Source organism: Rhea pennata, unplaced genomic scaffold (genome assembly GCF_028389875.1).
Source record: "Rhea pennata isolate bPtePen1 unplaced genomic scaffold, bPtePen1.pri scaffold_33, whole genome shotgun sequence".
NCBI lineage: Eukaryota > Metazoa > Chordata > Aves > Rheiformes > Rheidae > Rhea > Rhea pennata.
In genome coordinates, this window is record NW_026907680.1 from 2,659,415 (window position 1) to 2,676,612 (window position 17,198).

The window sequence follows — 17,198 nt, forward strand, 5'->3', positions numbered from 1 at the left end:
AAGCCTAGACCGCACAGTTATCGATAAACACAGTGTCTAACGCTTGGCCACTCTGTGCAGTGTGCTGTAGGTGACCCTGCTTGAGCAGGGGGGGTTGGACGAGATGATCTCCAGAGGCCCCTTCCAACCTCCACCCTTCGATGATTCTGTGATGGGCGCTTTCTCTCGCAGCTCGTGCTGTGGGGGGAATGGAAAATGCGTGGAGGACAAAGAGGCTAGAAGCTGGTCTGAGGTGCGGATCCTTACCGAGGCTTGTCAGTCTGCAGAGAGAAGGGGACTCAATCCTCATGTAGTGCTGATGAAAGTCTCCCTGAGCAGGCGCTCAAGCAAAGCTCCTGCATTTGCAGATGCGCGCGCACCAGATGGAACGATGAAGCCTGGTCCTCCAGAATCGCCATTGCTAGTGAGGGGCCGCAGGCTTTGCCCTGACTTGGGCTTGCTGGAGTGTCAAGGTGGAGCAGAGTGGCACTTGGAGGAGGCTCTCCTTCAGCAGCTTAAAGGCCTGCCAGCTTTCCTGAGCTCCTTTGCCCTTCTGAGCTGCCTCCCCTGGCGTCCCCCTAGCAGGTCTCTGCAGAAGGGGAAGCCTGCTCGCCTCAAGGCCAGCCTCTGGGCTCTGCTGCTCTCCTTCCTACCTGCCCTCAGGCTCTGCAACTCCACTAGTTCCCAGGTGCTACAGCCCAGGTGGCCATGGACGCTGCTGGCACCAAGCCTCCGGGGTGGCCGCTTCCCCTTCTGGCCCTGGGCACCCGCCTTCTTCCCCTCACACCTGCAAAAGCCCAGCACTCAAGGGCACCCAAGACACACACAAGAGCTGGCAGTTCCCTCCCACCACGCAGCCAGCACTGGGCCCCAGCAAGGGGGGCCCAGGCTCAAGCACTTCCTCCCCTCAGAGGCGTACAGCAGCTTTTTCCTCCTCTCCCCACAGGCCCCCTGGCCCCAGGACATGCGTTGGCCATGGCAGGGCCCTCTCCACGCCTCTCTCCAGCACCAACAAGACGCAGCACACCCCTAGGCCACAGCCACCACAGCTGCAGCCAAAGAGCTACAGCATGACCGCGGCAGAGAGCTGCCCTGGCAGCAGCCCCTGAGCCCTGACTCCTCAGCTCTGCTCTTCAGGCCTCTCCAAAGTTCCCACGCTGCAAACGCACGAGCTCACTGCACACCCAGCCAAGAGCCACCCGACTTGGGGCAGTTGGTTTAATTCAGCTTCAGAGAACTTCCTGGGTGCTCGCGTGGCTCACAAGTAGTGCTGGTGCTGCTGCTGCTGCTCCTGCTGCTACTTGGCTGTGTCTCTGCACACAGCTCTTCTAACCCCTGGGAAGAAGGTAGAAATGAACAGGCTGTGTTCTGCCCCACTAGAAAGGCTGAGAAAGTCTGCAGAGTAGTGCAGGCTAGTGTTCGCTGATGGTTTTGCTATATTGACTGTCATGGGACTTGAGACCTTGTTTGGACACTGCTAATCTGTTGTGAACCAAGACTGGGGGGGTACCTGTGTCCAGTATTCAGCAGTCAAGGAGAGCTTTGCAAAGGGGCACACCAACACTGGAAGCATCCCCTTGCGCTCAGCTACTCAGATTTTGCAGGTGCCACTGTTGGAGGCCATTCTCAGCACTCAACAGCTGCCCCCTTGGCTGGAAGGCAAGGCTGAGCCCAGGCCAGCCCTGTGGCTTGCTCATGGGGCAATGGGGTTGCACCTTGTCTCTCTCGCTCGGCCTCAGAGCCCTCCTGCTTCTCTCCTCCCCTACTCCCTCAACCCCGCTCCCATTTGCAGAAACAGCCCTTCAGCTCCACAGCAGTGCTGGGCTTTTGCTGGGGGCTGCGGAGAGGGACTTAGTGACAGGCTTTAAGCCACATCAAGCCCATGTCAGGAAAAGTCACAGCACGCTCTAGGCAGCACAGTGGCTCCGGGATTACAAGTGGCACCCCTTGCTGCCTCACTGCCCCTCAGTTCTGCCAGGCTTCTCCTGGAGCTGCCACATACCTGCCCTGTCTTGCAAGGCCCCTCTTGACTGTCCAGTCCTTCCTCCTCTTCCTCTAGGCAGGAGAAGTAGACCTTCAGGGTCACTTGCTTGTCTTCTCCCAGCTGGTATTGGATGATCTTTTGAATACTGGGCTTTTCTTCAGCCAGATTCTCAGCACCCTCCTGCACCTGCAAGACAACTCCACACTGTGCAATGTGCCCCACTTCCAAGTCCACTCCGCTGCTCTCCACATGTTCCTCATCAGCATCTGGAGACTGCAGGACCTCGGCAATCACCAGGCCCCTGGCTCTGGCTTGGCCTGGGCCCCCCGCCGGACAACGGCTGCTGCAGGCAGGGACTCTGCAGCCCCAGCTGCAGAAGAGCAAGGGGCTCCACAACATTCCCCAGCTACATCACAGCCTGAGCAGGGTTCCCTGCCTTTCCCATGGGATCAGTCTCCGATGTCTCCTGCTGCCAAATAAATTGTGGAGGGCATTGTCACTTCCAGGAGCAGCAAGTGCGGGCTTCAACATGGTGGTTTTCTTGAAGGGAAGGTTACTTACACTCTCCTTTGAACCTTGTTTTGAACCTTCCTGTCAGCATCCTTTTGCCCCAAAGGAAAGCTGAACAAGGCTGAATATCCCTTTCTTGTTTGCACCAAGCATCTCAATAATCACGCAGCTAAGCAGAAACTGCCCATCTTCTATCACAGAAAGAACCAGAAATTCCACTGCCACCAGAAAGAGGACCCCAGTGGCTCTACAGGCGTGTTCATGGAGAGTGCAGCACTGAGAGATGCATTGTAAAACTAGAGCACCGCCTTTGAACTCAAAGCCCTGGACAAAGTCAGCCAGGGCTCAAAGAAGGGCACTGGAAGGGCTCTTGTACAACCAGCAACCACAGGACAATGCATTTGCAGAATGCAGGCTAGCACAAGAAGGACCCCAGTCAGGAACACTTACCACTCCTGTGTTCTGATGGCCTACATTCACAGGCTGTGTAGCACGTACCCTAGCTTCTGGACGTGGTTTCTTTCCACCTGCTGCTGCATTCTGTGCAGAGCACTGTGAGGAGACTGGGAATGGACTGCAAATATACACACGGGGAGGTGGTATGAGCACAGGGGGAGTAGGATCTCCACTCCCCCCTCACAAGCTGGGCACCTGCTTCTGCAGCAGAAGGCAGTGCTGCAGCAGAAGCACAGGGGTTCCACTGACTGCAGGTACATCAACAGCTGTGAAGACTACCCCCAAATAAAACACTCAGGGCTGCACATCATGCCCGAAAGAGAGCTCTAAGCTCGCCCACAGCATGACTTTCTCTCCATGCAGTGAGGATAGAAGCAGGGTCAGCTACAGGACAGGCTCCAACTCATACCACTACCCCTGTCCTGCCACATGCATTAGCCACTGCTCCATGGCCCCAAAGACTCTGTGTTCAGGGATGGGCAATGGATGGTTGCTGGGCTCCCAGTGTCAAAGAAGGAGAAAGGCATCAAGGCAGTCAAGCACAAAGCCTTTGGCAGCTGGGAGCCAGCACAGAGCTCTGAAGAACCCTTCCCCACAGACAGAGCCCATATGAAGGCGGAGCATGCGTGCAGGTCACTGGGACTCAGCCGCTGGGAAGCCTTGCTCCCAAAGCACTTTCAGAGCAGCCTGCCCCAGCCCTGGCAATGCAGCCCTAACCAACCTGTGCTGGGTGGCTGCTCCCTTCATCAGGCAGGGGGAAAGAAGCAAGGCAAAGTACTCACGTTGGAAAAATACTTGGAAGAGGAGTAGAGGACAAAAAAGGAGCCGCTCTAGTGGCTGTGAACATTGAGTCCCTCATCACCTTCATCTGCAAAGGTGAGAAAGAGAGGTGAGATGCTGCCAAGGAAAGGATCTTGCTGCTCACAAGGGCAGCCCATGTTTCCATGCTTCAGAGAAGAAGCTGCCTCTCAGAATTGCAGAAACAACCCTTGCTCTTGCTCTGCAGCCCCTCCATTCTACACAACAACAGCTGTGGGGGAATAGGGGAGAATGGCTAAAAGCTCTGGCAGGCTTTTGTCGAGGGCAAGAGCCGAGAGTCTGAGTTAAGAGAGCAGTTCCTGCCTATAGAGAATTCAAGGGAGGGAAGCCCAGGGGAAGGCAGCTCACTAAACTCTAGGGAAATGTGTCGGTCAGCCTGCTAGGGAGGATGAGAGAGAGCAGTGGGGGCTGCAATACATCTGTTTTACCAGGAGGAAACGTTTTTCTCAGTCCCTGCGCTCATCCTTTCCCTAAACCTTCCTGTCAGCACCCTTTTGCTCTGAAAGGCAGTTGAGCAAGGCTGAACATCCCTTTCTTGTTCAGACCAAGCATCTGAATAATCACACAGCTGAGCAAAAACTCTCCATCTCGTATTACAGAAAGGCTCAGTGCTTCCATGGCCACCAGAAAGAGCAGTGTGTTCATGGAGAGTGCAGGAGTTACAGATATATTGTAAAACTAGTGCACAAGTGGCATTTCTGAAAGCAAAGCCCCAGGGAAAGTCCGACAAGGCTAAGCAGAACCCATGGGAAGGGCCCTTCTACAGCCAGTGCCCAGAGCACAATGCTTTGGCAGAAAGCAAGCTGGCAAAAGAAGGACCTCCATCAGGAGCACCTACCTCTGTTGACTTCTGATGGCCATGTACAGGCCACGCAGCTGCTGCTCGAGCTTCTGGCATTTGCGTCCTCCTGCCCAGTAATTCCTTCTTCGCAGAATGTGAGTGAATTCCTGGAAGCATGCTGCAAATACACACCACGGGGATGTGTGCCACAGGACACTCAGGACTGCACAACATGCCCAAAAGAAAACTCGAGGAGCCCACAGTTGAGACTTTTTCTCCAGGCACCAAGGAGAGCAGCAGCGTCAGCTCCAAGGACAGGCTCCAGGACACACCATTACCCACTGTCCTGAGCACTCCAGTAGCCACTGCTGTGTAGCCCCCAAGGACAAGCTTTCTTGGAAGCTTCAGAAATGGAACCGGGAATAACTGCTCCGTCCCTTGCAGTCCTTCTCTCTTCAGGCACTTATGTCCCTCCTTCCCATCCTCTTCAAAGAGCCCAAACAACCTGTCCTTGCCTCTAAGGGCTGCCTGAGCCAAGGGCACATCCTCTCGAGCCTGCTGCTCGCCACCCCTGACTGCTGCCTGGAAATGACCTTCCTTCCTCCTTGCTGCTGGCAGTCAAAGGAAGGGCATTGCCCAAGGGGAAACACCACAGCTTTGGGGAGATATTCACCCAAGGCATCCTCCCCTCCAGCAGCATTCCTTGCAGCCCTCTCTTCCACCTCACTCCTCTCTACTAGGCTGCTCACCACAGCTCTACATGCCTGGAGACATTGTTGGCAAAGGATTCTGTGGCAGCAGGCACAGAGGCTCTCTCTCACCTGAAACAGGGCCCTTCTGCCTCTTCCAGGCCCTGCATGTATGTGCACACACATAGACTCCCCTTTGCATTCACATCCACCAACTCTGCACAAGTGTGTGTCATGCTTCAGTGACACACAGAGATGCCAGCCAGTGGGGTGTAGTCACACTCTGTTGGTGCCAGCCACCAGAGGGGACTTCAAAGGAAGAAAAGGGCTCCTAGCTCCCAAAATTCATCCACAACTCTGCAAACAGCCTCTGCTCCTTGGCCTTGCTGCCAGCAGGGCTCCGATTTCACTTTGACATACAAAGCTCGATCCTGTCCTGGCCACAAAAGACATCCTCCGCCTTTCCTCCTGCCTAACTGCATACTCACAGGTCTGAGCAAACAACGCACACCCTGTGGCAAAGCTCACACCAACACCTCCCTCTTCACAAGGCTTGACAAGAGCATGCAGACTTTTCCTCAGCCTCCAAAATTGCCCTGAGACACCCAGCACTGCTCTCCGCAAATGAGCAGCATCCACATTTATTTCACCTACGCGCTAGGAGAAAAGGCCCTCCTCTTCCAAAAGGACCACTTACATTGACTTTCCCAAAGGTCTGGAAGCTGAAAGCAGAAGCAGCAGCGGAAAGAAGCCAAGAGCAGGCTCTGACAGGCACTTGCTCCGGGCTGCCCAGCCAGCAAGAGAGGCCTAGTCCTCATGGCAGAGTTTAAAAGGCATTCAGGCGGCACGGCTCCCTTCTGCCGGGGAGGGCGGCAGGGCTGTGTGAGCAGGGTGTGCGTGCAGCCAGGTGTGCCCAGGGCTGTGCCTGAGAGCAGTGTTCTGGGAGGTCAGGGTGCCCAGGGCCATGCCTCTGCCACCTGCCTTGGTCAGCACTCAGCCTGCCTGGGCAACTGCCTGCAGGGCTGCGGGGAGAAGCCGTGGGGGGAAGGAGCAGCCCACAAAAGGGCAGGATCACAGTGCCCCAGAGCGGGGGCTGCGTGGGGCAAGGCTGCTCAAAGCTGCTGCTCAGCCCCAGGAGCTTGCCCAGAGGAAAGTCAAGGCAGGGACGACTCCACAGGGAAAGATGTTTCCCCAGTGTTGGCTTTCTGTTCCATGCTGTTTTTTGGGGGGAAGGGAAAAGGAGGTGCCAAGGCTGGAGAAGAGCTGGAGACTGGGGAGGCTGCTGAGGGGTCAGCAGGTCTGTGAGGAAGCTCAGAAAGTGCTTTTGCCCCTGCTCTGCCCATGCACAGCAGCAGCAGCAGCAGCTCTGCTGGCCCCAGGAGCCTTTGTGGAGCTGCTCCTTGGCACCTGCCAAGAGGTGCGTGCCCCGAAGCAGTGCCCTGCTGCTGGGAGGGATCTCTGGGGCACAGACAAGTGCCCCAGAAGTGGGCTGGGGTCTGTTGGCTAAGGCAGGCAATGGACGCAGGAGAGGGCATTTGGTGCTGACAGGAAAAGCTGCAGGCGGTGGAGCCATGGTGCGAGAAGGGGAGGAAGGTAGAGCAGAAGTGCGGTGGGAGGGAGAGTTAGGGAATTTAGCTCTCTTCCCCTCCAGTGCAGACGTTTTCTTCCCAGAAAACATGGAGAGGAATGAGTGGTTCTGGTTTTGGTTTGTTTGGAAAGGTTGATCCCTACCAGAAGCAAGCAAGGGAGAAAGACATCTTGGGCTGGCGTTTTCCTCCAGACCACGATTGTCGCAGCAGAGAGTCAGCTGCCTGTATGGGAGCATGATTTGGATCGGAAAAGAGCACGGGATCTCCTCATCACAAAGGCCTTAAGCCATACTGGGGAGCCAAAGCCCTCAGGGAAAGCCCACAATTTTCTCAGCCCGGTCTTCAAGTATGGCCTCAGAAGGCAAGTGGGCCTCTTGGCATGCTGGGCTGCCACCTTCAGCAGGAGCGCTCCTAAAGGGGTTGAATTCTTGCTTTTCTCTTTACTCATACAGTTTCAAGAAGAAAACAAGAACTCCCCGGCCTTGTCCCCTGCCACACTGAGATAACTGTGGCTCCTACGGGCTCCATTTGCACAACCACCCTGGAAGAGTCTGCATAGGTATTGTCAGAGAAGGAAAGCTCCTCAGATCCACTGGAGATGTGGGCCTTCCACTTGTGTATGCAGTGTGCTTCCCAGGCTCCGACAAAGGAAAGGCAGACTTTATGCACCCTGAGAGCTCCTGGAGAGACAACACAGCAGGGCCAGCAAGCAGACGGGCTCTGCTGGACCTCCTACTTAAAAAGAAGGGAAGGCTGCATGCGGATATCAAGACTGGCAGCAACCTTGGCTGCAGTGGCCGTGAGAGTGTGGAGCTGAGGATCCTGAGAGGATGGAAGAGCACAAAATGTGGGATGCCAACACTAGACTGCAGCAGAGCAGACTTTGGCCTCTACAGGCAGCTGTCTAGGAGAACCCCATGCCAGAGGCTCCCAGAAGTAAGAGGGAAATCAAAGAAAGCTTCTTTGGAGTCCCGGAGTTCCTCCTCCAGGCTGTGTCCAATTCTGGGCTCCACAACACAAGAGAGACGTGGAGCTACCAGGTGGAGTCCTGCCCCAGAAGGGCTACTAAGATCAGGAAGGGAGTGGAGCATCTCTCGCACAGGGAACGGTGGAGAGAGCTGGGCCTGTTCAGCCTGGGGCAGAGAAGGCTGAGGGGGGGAATCTCAGCAATGTGTATAAGTATCTGCAGGGTGGGTGTCGAGAGGATGGGGCCAGACTCTGTTCAGTGGAGCCCAGCGATAGGATGAGAGGCAACAGGCCAGAGTGAAACCCAGGAAGGTCCATCTGAAGACAAAGGAATAAGCCTTTTCCCTGGGAGGAGTGACAGAGCACTGGAACAGGTTGCCCAGAGAGGCTGTGGAGTCTCCATGCCCGGAGACAGTCAGAAGCCGTCTGGACAGGGTCCTAGGCAAGCTGCCCTAGGTGACCCTGCGTGAGCAGGGCAGGTGCACTAGAGGCTCTCCAGGTCCCTTCCAACCTCAAAGAGCTCTGTGATTCTGTGGTTCTGAGAGCTGAGGCCAGGTCCTGCACAGGGCCGTGCAGGGAGAGCTCCTGTCATGCCAGGGCTGGCTGAGTCTTGCCATGGCCCTGGCATCACTGCAGCTTCTGCTCACATGCTGCGTGGGATGGAAAGCAGAGAGAGCCTTTGTGGAGGCTCTGTGCAGGTGTTTGGGCTGCTTGATGGCCTGGTCAGGTTGCTGTGTCCACCTGTAGATGAGGTTGAGGTGAGACTTCAGCCCAGGCTCAGCCCAGGTGGAGCAGGGCTGCAGCCTGGGTCATTGCAGGCTGCTCAGGTGCTGTCCTGCCACTGGGGCCAGGCGTGGACCCTTGTCTCTGGCACGCAGCCCTCCCCGGCGAGGCCCATGCACAGCACCCACAAGCGGGCAGTGCCAGGCCAGCGTGCACCTGACACCTTCATGTTCACCATCAACCCAGCTGTCCCTGCCCTACCTCGGGGCAGGGATCTCGCCCCAGGCACCGGGGCTGCAGCTCGGCCGCCTTCCCCTCAGCACGGTCACACGGCAGCTCCTGGCCTGGCAGCAGCGCCGGCAGCAGCCGCTCTCCCAGCCCCCGGGGCTCCGCACGCTCCAGCTGGGGAAAGACGTGGCTGCGTTTGCAGAGCTCGCGGGGCTTTAGTCTCCTGGGGCTCCAGCCAGAGATGTCTGTTCCTGAGGTGCTGGAGCAGGTCAGGCTGCTTCCCGCGGCAGGAAGCCCAGCTGCAGCTGGCTCCAGCGCTGCGCCTGGCACAGCTGCATCCCAGCCCGGGGCAGGAGCTGCCAGCAGCGGCGGTCTCAGCCACAGGGGCCTCAGCTCTCCCTGCCTACCCGTAGGGCATAGACAGCAGGAAAGCATAGCACAGGCACGTTCTGTGAATATGATAGTGCTTGATGTTTGCCACAGCTCTTATCCATTGCTAAGCACGAGCAGTACTGACCAGGCCAGAAGGTGGGCTTTCTTGAAAAAAAGCCGAGCAGTCTTTAAGCACTGCCAGCCCCCTTGGACATCTTCAGATACTGCAGGCTCTTGTAGATGGAAATTCATCATTCAAAGGTCATTTCTCCAGAGACTAATTCAACCTCTTTCACAACAATTGCTCCTCTGCAGTCCCTGCTTTGGGACAGGACTATTTCAAAGCAGCGAGCTCATCAGAGCAGTGCTTTTTGCTCCAGGATCTTTTGCTTGCCCAGCACTGAGCTGTTCTTCTACAGCTTTTGCCAGTTGCTGGAATGTCCACAAACCTATTGCCGAACGCTGGCATTTTTGAATGTCATCCCATGCAGTGTCATTTATTGGCCTCTGAGAATTTATCAGATCATGTGGGATGGAGGAAGACAGTGAGGGTCTTCGTGGTTGGTTTAAATACTCCTGTAGATGAGCTTTCCTGGAAGCAAGGCTGTTTCGACAGGGCAAGTTATGTGTGTGTGTTCTAAGCTGACCAACGGCGTAAGAAGATGTTGTCTCTGGGTTTAAACAAAATGTGTGGTGCATATCCAGTGGAATTTCCTTCACTCAAGAGCCCATTGAGTGATAATCAAACACAAAAAATCAAATGTCTTCCTCTGTGTGGGCCCCTTTCATTTTGAGTTCCTCTGAGGGCTTTACATCTCTCTACATTTTTGCACCATCCACTCCCAAGTACTATTTATTTCCACAAACGTTTTGGGCTGTGTGTGCTGAAAAACTAACACTGGATCTTTTTCCCCTCTCCCAGGTGCAGGTGAAGTTGGAAGTGCATGTGTTGGCCTCCACGCATCTACTGAAGGATCTGCAGCAAATGCAGATGTACCCCAGGACTCCACTTTCCAGGGCAATACAGAGGAATCGTGATATTCTGAGCAGAAAGGATGTGGCTTGCACAAAAGACTATGCAAAGCTGGTGAAAAATATTTGCTTTACACAGCACGGTAATGGTTTCCCACTAAGTGGTCTGGCTGTGAGAAATCCTTACTGCAGGCTGAACCTAAACTCCAAGGGGTTTCAAAAGTTGCCAGGCACACTGCACTTCCCTCTAACAAGCCTGCAGGGATATGGAGCTTGTCTGGCACCGTAAAGTCCATGTCCCTTCTCGTGCGAGTAACCAACTGGCTAACCTTTCTTCTGCAGCTTGATGGAGCTGCCTAAGTATTTTGTATGGAAGCACATGTGTGGTCTTGCTCAAGTCAGGTGCTGCCTTTTAGCCACAGCAGTCCCTCTGCTCCCTTCCATTCTCGTCCTGCTACAGACATGTAGCGTTTTCAACGTTCTCTTAGCACTGAGCACATTGCTCTTGGATCTGTGTCCCCTACTTAAGTCCTCCTGCAGTGGAAAACCCTGTAGTGAAGCCGAAAGCTTTCCGAGGGCTCAGCTGGCAGCGCTGGGCACTACAGATTACTGCTGCTTCCGTGCGCCTCTGGAGGTGGCTGTAAAAGCACGGTCGAGTGAGAGGAGTGCCAAGACAACTACAGTGTGGTTTTGTTATACGAGTTTCACTACGCCACGTTGGTTTGGAGATACCTTAATGTTGCAGCTCTAGAGGCTTTCAGGCACTAGACTAACCACGCTGCCACTCCGGGGACACTTCCTCTGAGAAGTCCAGGGATGTTAAGATACAGGTGTGTCTGTCCCTGCCTCCTCATTCCTCAATCCTTTCTAGAAGCTGGCCTGACAGATGAGCCAAGCTTTCGGTTACTGTGACTTGCTGGTCACGCCAGAGCTGTAGCCCTGCTGAAGGGCAGAGTAAAGGGTGTCTGAGTAACACGAGTTTCTCAGCGAGTTCTCTGCCGTCATCGAACACCTGCATTTGTCATCCCACAGCTGCACGCATGCCCCTTGGAGGGCAGTGATCCCAGGCTGCTGGGACAGGGGAAGTTCCTTCCAAGGGCTGCTGAGGAAGAGCGGTTGTACTGCGGGGAAGAAAGAGCTCGGAAATTCTCTTCTACCTAGGATTTCTCAGTCCCTGAGAGGCAGGAGCCGTCACCTGGCTTCAGCGGTGCTTGGGAGGTGACTTGCGCCTCATCAGCTCCTAGGCCAGCAGCAGGCACGTGGATTTCCTCCTGGTTCTGATGCCACTTCTCCCGAAGAACCACCACCACCAGGCCCAGTGCCCCTTTGGGAGCTTCCGAGGTCACTTCTGGTAGGCCAGGAGCAGGCCCACTGCTGCTGCTCCACTTCAGGAGGTCACTTCTGCCTCAGGACCTGACAGGTCACTGGCAGGCCCAGGACGGCAGTGCTGACTGCGAGGCCACTACTCCCTCAGGCCCGGAGAGACCAGTGGCAGGCACAAGGCTTTGATGCTGAGTGTGAGGGCACTTGTGCCGTGCACCCGGGAGCCTCGCAGCAGGAAAATGGTGTCAGTGCTGACAGGGAGGTGATTCCAGCCCCACCCACCTGGAAGCCAGGAGGAGGAATCTTGCTGCTGCTTCTGCTAGTGAGCTCACTTGCGCCTCAAGACCTGAGAGGCCACCAGTGGCCACAAGGCTGCTGTTAGTGCCTGGGAAGGAGCAACCAGCCTGGGGAGGCAGCAGGGGTGTTGGCAAGCTCAGTGCAGGAGAGGAGAGCAGCAGGTGTTGTGCAGCTGCCTCCAGGAGGGCTCCACGCTGTCTCCCATTGCTTCTTCAACAATGTCCTGATGAAGCAGGGACTTGGTGTGTAACCAGGGAGGGGTGCTGATACCTGGCTGTGCTGGAAAGGAGCTTTTCAGAGAAGGACCTGGGGGTTGTGGTGGGCACCAAGCTGACCATGAACCAGCAATGTGCTCTGGTGGCAAAGAGCAGCCATGGTATCCTGGGCTGCATCAGGAAGAGCATTGCCAGCAGGTGGAGGCAGGTGATCCTTCCCCTCTGCTCAGCACTGGTGAGGCCGCACCTGGAGAGCTTGGTCCACCAGCACAAGAGAAACATGGACCTACTGGAGTGAGTCCAACCACAAAGAAGACTAAGGGCCTGGAGCATCTCCTGTATGAGGAGAGACAGAGATAGCTGGGCCTGTTCAGTGTGTAAGGGGAGAAGGCTCAGGGCAATTTGAATGTACAGAAGTACCTGATGGGGACATGGCATAAAGAAGACAGAGACAGATTCTTCTGTGACAGCCAGTGGCAGGATGGGAGGCAACAGGCACATGTAGAAATACAAGAAATTCCATTGAAATATAAGAAAAGACTTTCTACTGCAAGAGCGATGGAAGACTGGACCAAGTTGCTCAGCAGGACTGTGAGTCTCCATCCTTGCTGCTGCTCAAAACCCAACTGGACACAGTCTCAGTCAGCATGCTCCAGGTATACCTCCAGGTATAAAAGAAAAGAGGGTGGAGGCAGATGTTCTCCAGGGGTGCTTTCCAACTTCAGCAATGCGTTGATTCAGTGATTTGGTGATGCTGCCATTTGTGAAGTCACTTGTGAGCTGCCTAGAGGAACTTTGCTTATCCATGGAAGAACTCCTCTGTATCACAGAGCAGTCAGTGCCTCTGCAAATTACTTCTCAAGGGCTTCAACGAGGGGTGGGGGCTTTTTCTTCAGGGCCTCGTACAGGCGATCCTTGCACCAGGGAGTCCAGCTCAGCAACAGCCTGAACAGCTCACGCATCATGGTGTGGGATGTTTTCTCCGCCAGAATTCTTTGGTATTGCTCAAAGTCCAGAATGTCCCCGAGCAGGAGGTCCAGGACACCTTTCACTTCAACAACACGTTCAATCAGCTCCACTCGGTGCCTATCGACAAAGTGTTCCCCTGGGGAAGACAGAAGCAAAGGGTTAGTCATCTGTGGACACACTGGTGCTCCTTCAGCTGCTTCACAGGTCATGGAGCAGCAGCCACTTCACAGCGGGGTTTGCCTGAGCTAGCACGACCCAAGGAGGAAATGAACGGCACCACGGAGCACCCAGTCCTCTCTGCTATTAGTGGGTGATGGCACCGTCTAGCCAAAAGCCGAAAGCATTCTAGTGTGAATGTCTAATTCAAACTGGGGTTGTGCGGGGCCAATGCTGTGTTTTAGAGTGGGTGTTTGAGCCGCAGCCTCTGGTTTTGAGGCATTTTGCCCCCAAAAGTCTCACCTGTCACTGCAACATTTGAGCAGATTTGGGGATTTGTTCTCTGCCCCTAAAGCCTGTGGGACAGCAAAACAGAAAAGAAATGAGAGGGGAAGCAATGGGAGGGAGCTCCAATCTTGCACAGTCGACGGGGCGCTGCAGAAGGGAGGGACAGAGCAGACACCTTTCCAAAGGAGGCTCCTTCCCTTAGGAGACCAGGACTCCCAGGCCACCTCCCAGCCTTGCTGGTGACCCTCTCTCACAGCTGCTCCCATCCCCAGCGAGCCAGTGCCATCAAGTGACAGCACAGCTAACCGCAGCCCTATCAGAGACCACCACTGCGCAGTGTGAACTGGCCATGGGAAATGCTGGAGCTATGGATGATGTTCCATGAGCACCTCTGACAGGGAGGAGACATCCCATCACCTGGTTCAACCCGTATGTCTTGCTGGGAACTCACTGCATTGGAGTTTTAAGCTAATTTCAGACAGTGTCATGGCAAAAACAGTCAATCGAGCTCATCACCCTTGGTTTGTTCTGCAGCAACCCTGCACATGCCAACATGGCTGCCCCAATAACACGCCAATGACACACACACGCCAACGACACGGCTGCCCCTTTCACAGGCAAAGACATGGACACGGCAGCCCCACGCACACGGCAGCCCCACGCACACCCATGTGCAGGGCAATTGGGACGAGTGGGACAACATCCCTCCTGCCCCCCTTACACCCCGGGGGCCCAGGTGTCCAGGCACCCCTCAGCCCCCCACCCTGGGGGGCATCCAAGACCCCGCTGGGCCCCACCACCCCAGGGACCCAGCATCCGGACACCCCACTGCCTCCCCCCACACCAGGTGTCCAGGCCTCCCGACACCCCTCTGCCCCCCCCACACGAGGGGTCCAGGCGTCCGGGCCCCTCCTTCCACGTGCCCAGGAAATCCCCATCCCTTCCCACGACAGGGGCCCAGGCGTCCGAGCACCCCCCCTTCCCCCCGCCCCCCGTTACCCGAGCGCCGGCTCGGACGCCTGGGCCCCTCGCCGCGCCCCCTTCCCTCCCCCAGGCCCAGCGATGCTGCTGCCGCCCCGCGCCGGGAACTGCAATCCCAGCAGGCAGCGCGGCCGCCGAGCCCCGCCCCCTCCCTGGCGCCTCCTCGAGCCCTGACAGAGGGGACGAGAGAGACACGGAGCTGCTGGAGAGAGGGCGGCGTGGGGCTGCGAAGGTGGTCGGGGGCTGGAGCAGCTGCCCTCCGAGGAACGGCTGCGAGAGCTGGGGCTGTTTAGCCTGCGGAGGAGAAGCCTGAGGGGGATCTTATCAGTGTGTCTAAGTACCTGAAGGGAGGGTGTCAAGGGGACGGGGCCAAACTCTTTTCAGTAGTGCCGTGCGACAGGACTAGAGGCAGCGGGCACAAACTGAACCAGCGGACGCTCCGCCTGAATATGAGGAGGAATTTCTTCACAGTGACAGTGACCGAGCACTGGGAGAGGTTACCCAGAGAGGTGGAGGAGTCTCCTTCCCTGGAGAGATTCAAGGCCTCTCTGGATGCAGTCCTGTCTACGATGGTCTAGGTGACCCTGCCTGAGCAGGGAGGTTGCACTAGATGATCTCCACAGGTCCCTTCCAACCTTCCTGATTCTGTGATTCTGCTGAGCCTGCTCACCTCAAGGCCAGCTCTGGGCTCTGCTGCTCTCCTTCCTACCTGCCCTCGGTCTCTGCAACTCCACTAGTTCCCGGGTGCTACAGCCCAGGTGGCCATGGACGCTGCTGGCACCAAGCCTCCGGGGTGGCCGCTTCCCCTTCTGGCCCTGGGCACCCGCCTTCTTCCCCTCACGCCCGCAAAAGCCCAGCACTCAAGGGCACCCAAGACACACACAAGAGCTGGCAGTTCCCTCCCACCATGCAGCCAGCACTGGGCCCCAGCAAGGGGGGCCCAGGCTCAAGCACTTCCTCCCCTCAGAGGCGTACAGCAGCTTTTTCTTCCTCTCCCCACAGGCCCCCTGGCCCCAGGACATGCGTTGGCCATGGCAGGGCCCTCTCCACGCCTATCCCCAGCACCAACAAGACGCAGCACACCCCTAGGCCACAGCCACCGCAGCTGCAGCCAAAGAGCCACAGCACGACCGTGGCGGAGAGCTGCCCTGGCAGCAGCCCCCAAGCCCTGACTCCTCAGCTCTGCTCTTCAGGCCTCTCCAAAGTTCCCATGCTGCAAACGGATGATCTCACTGCACACCCAGCCAAGAGGCACCCGACTTGGGGCAGTTGGTTTAATTCAGCATCAGAGAACTTCCTGTGTGCTCGCATGGCTCACAAGCAGTGCTGCTGCTGCCGTTGCCGCCGTTGTCAGACAGTTGCGCTGTTGCCAGTCAGCGCCACTGCTGGAGAGGGCCACTCTCCAGGCTCACAGCACTTGCTGCCCATTAAAGCTCCAGCGAGCAGAAGAGGTTTGGGTGCAGGTAGGTGGGTACCATGTCATGGTGAGCTAGTGGTAAATAGGTACCTTGCAAAGTCTTCCCCAAGACCTGGTCCCCTCCCACCTCTGCAACACTGAATATGGTGCAGTTCAAGTGTTGAAGACAGAATTAAGAAACTATGACAGAGGGAGAAAGCAGCCAGACATGTGCCCTGGCAACAGAGTGAGAACCTAACACCTTTCTTCTCTGCTTTGATCCTGCCTTAACACAACAGCGGTGTGGCTGTATTCCAGCTTAGGCTGTCCCTTGTAGGATGACCTCGTAAGGCCACCGGACCAAGGAAGACAGGCAGCAAACCATTGCCCATCCTGGAACAGAGTCCCTGGGGCCACGGAGCAGTGGCTAATGTAGCTGGCAGCACAGTGCGTAATGCTGTGCCTCGGAGCCTATCCTGCCAGATGACCCTGCTGCTCGCCTTCCTGCATGGAGAGAAATTTTCACTGTGGTTGTTTCCAGAGCTCTCCTTCGGGCATGATCTGCAGCCCTGGGTGTTTTGTTAGGGGGTGATCCCCGTTCCTGTGGATGTGACCCCAGTCAGTGGGACCCATGTGCTTCTGCTACAGAACTGCCTTCTGTGGCAGAAGCAGGTGCCCAACTTGTCAGGCTGAAATGGGGACCCCACTCCCCCTGTGCTCATGCCACCTCCCCGCGGTGTGTATTTGCAGTCCATTCCTAGGCACCCCAGAGTGCTCTGCCCAGAAGGCAGTGCCAGGCGGGAGGAAGCCATCTTCAGAAGCTGGAGCACCTACTGAGTTGCTTGGGAATGAAGTGGACGAGAATGCCAGAGCAGTAAGTGTCACTGTTGGAGGCCCTTCTTCTGCCGGTGTGCATCCTGCAAAAGCCTTGTGCTATGGGCGCTGGCTCACAAGAGCCCTTCCCATGGGTTCACTGAGCCCTGCCCGACATCGCCCAGTCCTGCCTTCAAAGGCGCCGGTGGTGAATGTAGTTGTGGAATGCACACGCTGTTGCACCTTGCTCTCCGTGAACACACCAGCAGAGCCTCTGGGGCCCTCCTGCTGGTGGCACTGGAAGTGCTGGGCCTTTCTGTGATAGAAAGTGAAGAGTTTCTGCTCAGCTCTGTCATAATTCAGATGCCTGGTTCAAAGAGAATGGGATGTTCAGCCTTTCTGGGCTTCCCTTCAGGGTAAAAGGGTGCTGACAGGAAGGCTCCCGGGAAGGCTCAGAGCAGAGGCTGGGGAAGAACCTTCCCTTCTGCAAAATGGAGCTGCCATAGCCCCCCCCTACCCCCTCCTGTCCTCCCTAGCAGGACTGCCCTGCACATTGCCCTAGAGTTTAGTGAGCTGCCTCCCCCTGTGCTTGCCTCCCTTGACTCCATGCTCTTCTGGATCAGCCTTTTGGCTCTTCCCTTGACAAAAGCCTGCCAGAACATTTAGCTCTTTGCCCATATTCCCCTGCAGCT